Genomic DNA, 2,764 nt, shown 5'->3' with positions numbered 1-2,764 from the left:
TTTAAAATTTAATTGTAAACATTCATCTTCAGTTGTGATGACTTTTCTTCTAAAACTTTAGATCTAGCAACTCAAGAGTCTGAGATGTGAGGATTACAACTCAAAGCCAGCCTGGACAGGAAAATCATGAGACTCTATGTTCAAATAACAAGATAAAACTGCAAGTGACATGTTGACTCAACTGGTAGAGTGGAGAAAAAGTTAAGGAACAGCCACTGAGACCCTTAGATCAAGCCCCAGTACTGAAAACTAAACATAACAAAAAAGAAAAATCGTGTGTGTGTGTGTGTGTGTGTGCGTGTGTGTGAGAGAGAGAGAGAGAGAGAGAGAGAGAGAGAGAGAGAGAGAGAGAGAGACCATCCTGGGGCCTGAATTTAGGGCTTGGGTGCTGTCCCTGAGCATTTTTGTTCAAAGCTAACACTCTACCACTTGAGCAAGAGATCCATGTCTGGCTTTTTTGGAGAGAGGCAGGGGCTTGGGCTGGCTTCAAACCATGTTCCTCAGATCTCAGTGCTCTATGTAGCTAGGATTACAGTGGGAGCCACTGGTGTTGACAATGAAAACAATCATAGCTTAATATTTCTGAAATAGATTAGAATGGTAGACAACTTTTCTTGTATTATATATTCAGATAAAATATTCCACAGACAACCTGCCTTTTGTCCCCTCCCGTTCTTTTCTCTAGTTTCAGTGGTTGAATACTCTGACTTTCAATTCTTCACCCTTCACCCCCAGTTCTCTTTGCCAGACCGCACCTTCAGTATTTTATTTTTGTATGATACTTTCTACCTGACTCCAATTAACATTTTATCATCTTGCCACTCACATCCTCAGGACAGCTTTCCCGGAATGGCCCACTGGGTCAGACCTTCATAACTTCCTTTAGCCATGCAGTCATTACATATCCATGGCTCCTAGGCTGTAAGCACATGGAGGAGAGAGGCTTATTCATAGGCATTTCCCCACTGCCCCCTTCCTTCTATAATAAACTTTACTAGGACTCTGAAAAAGTATGCAGTTGAATAAAGTAATAATGGTACAGTCCAACCCCAAACTGTCTTCTAAGATAAAAGATAATTTACATTAAAAATAGAAAAATAATATTTAAAAGCTTAAATAGAACCAACTTGCATAAATATTATAAAGTCCTCAAAGAGAAAGTCACTTCAAAAAGAAAGGAGTAGTCATCTCTATGTTGTCCCTCAACCCCTTTTATTTGATAAAGGAAACAAACAAGTATTGTTTTGTAAATCATGGCAAATAAACATAACTGAAATGATTTCCGATTTATTTAGGCAAAAGAATATTTCTTGAACATTTTATACTTAGATCTAAAATATGCATAAATGTCTTTGTGCTCACACGCAAGAACACATACTCAGCCCAATTTGTCTTTTCTCCAGCTTTCAAATAGAGAATACTACAAAATAAAATTGAATTCACCATTCTCACAATCAATTTATTTCTTTTTATTAACTTTATTTTGGTGCTGGTACTATGCCTTGAAGTCAGAGTCTGGATTCTCCTCAGTTGAACCATAGCTTCATGTACAGATTTGGGTGGTTAATTGGAGATGATACTCTTATGAAATTTCCTGCTCAGCCTGTCATTAGGCCATGGTCCTCAGATCTCATAGTCTCTCGAGTAGCTAGGATTAAAGTTGTGAGCCACTGACATCAACTTCAACATATTTTTGTATTTCTTCTTTTTATTTGATTGTTTTTTCAAATATGGGACACATAATAAATTTGCTGGTCATCCTTGGGCAGGAGCCATGCTTATCTTCTCCGTATTGTTCCAATTTTAGTATAAGTGCTGAGGAAGTGAGCACTTTCCTTTGTACTTTCATAAAGGGTCTCACTGTGGGGCTCAGGATGGCCTTAAAATCATGGCCCTTCTTCCCTAGCCTCATGAGTAGTGAGGATATTGATCTGCATCCCCATGCCTATTTGGTAGTTTATTTTTCAGTCAGTAATAAAGAGTACTTATTCATAAGTTATGTTCAACAGTAAACTTTCACCAATGACAGGTAGATAGGACGTTTTTATGGCTGAATGTAATATTCTGGTATGATTATATTTTTCTCTGATATATTTGATATATGTGAGTACATTTACATACACACATATATATGTATACACATACATATATATTCTCATATATAAGTATATATGTACAATACCTCTACAGATTTTTTTTCACTATTGAAATGTTTAGCATTGTGCTCTTGACACTGCATACATGTATCTGACTTTCACTCTTTTTTTAAGTTACTTTCTCTGTTTGCTTACCTTCCTTCTTTCTTTTTCTCTCTATCTTATTCTTTCATTCTCTTCTTTATCTCTTATCTATCTATCTACCTATCATCATCATCATCATCATCATCATCATCATCCATCTATCTGTATCAAGACAATCTTTCACATTGTAGTTTTAGTTCGCCTGAGGCAATCCTGCATCAGCCTCTGGAGAACAGAGACTATAGGCATATGTCACCCCAGCCAGCCCGTAGTCCTGTTTACTTGTATTTTGTTGTAACCAGGTACTAAATGACATCATTCCATTATTTTAAGTTGTTTTGTTAATTTCATTTCTCACAGTTTCGTTTCATTTTTGTGTGTTTTTTTGTTATTATATAGGTGATAAACAGAGTGGTTACAGTTTCATAAGTCAGGTAACAACTGAGTTTTTTTTTGTTTGGACAATGCCAACCCTTCCCTCCCTCTCGGGTTTTTTTCCCTCCAGTCCCCTCCTACAAATTGCA

At 36.8% G+C, this 2,764-nt stretch overlaps 1 non-coding gene across 1 annotated transcript; it reads right to left on the bottom strand.

Moving 5' to 3' along the window:
- Nucleotides 1–1,724: 1,724 nt before the first annotated feature.
- LOC125347396 lies at nucleotides 1,725–1,831 on the bottom strand. Its single transcript, XR_007210184.1, has one exon. It is a non-coding gene; the product is annotated as a U6 spliceosomal RNA (small nuclear RNA).
- Between the last annotated feature and the right edge of the window lie 933 nt (nucleotides 1,832–2,764).

This window comes from Perognathus longimembris, chromosome 2 (genome assembly GCF_023159225.1).
Source record: "Perognathus longimembris pacificus isolate PPM17 chromosome 2, ASM2315922v1, whole genome shotgun sequence".
Taxonomy (NCBI): Eukaryota; Metazoa; Chordata; class Mammalia; order Rodentia; family Heteromyidae; genus Perognathus; species Perognathus longimembris.
This window is presented reverse-complemented; position numbering and strand designations above follow the sequence as displayed.